Here is a 317-nt window from a genome sequence, read left to right as displayed (position 1 = left end):
AACTTCAGATGCTTTCTCCTGGATCTAGGTGTGGCAAGATAATAGCTATGTCATTGGGCCATCCACTTGAGTACTTCAGGGAGCCAGGATTTTATGATCAATAGAATTTCTGGGAATTATTTTTGTCCAGTAAAAATTTATAAATTCATAGGCCTAGATGTTCCTTAAGAGAGTTATTATTCCAGATCACCGCCCCCCAACTTGTGTGTGTGACTGTAACTATGTATCTCGGTCTTTCGGGCTGACCTTGAACTCTGGATTCTCCGGCGTCAGCCTCCCAAGTGCTGGGATTACAGGTATCTGCCATCCCTACTTTA

The sequence above is a fragment of the Nannospalax galili genome, unplaced genomic scaffold, assembly GCF_000622305.1.
Source record: "Nannospalax galili isolate Female #2095 unplaced genomic scaffold, S.galili_v1.0 scaffold891, whole genome shotgun sequence".
In the NCBI taxonomy this organism is placed as follows: Eukaryota; Metazoa; Chordata; class Mammalia; order Rodentia; family Spalacidae; genus Nannospalax; species Nannospalax galili.
The sequence above is the reverse complement of the archived record's forward strand: the minus strand, read 5'-3'. Positions refer to the sequence as shown.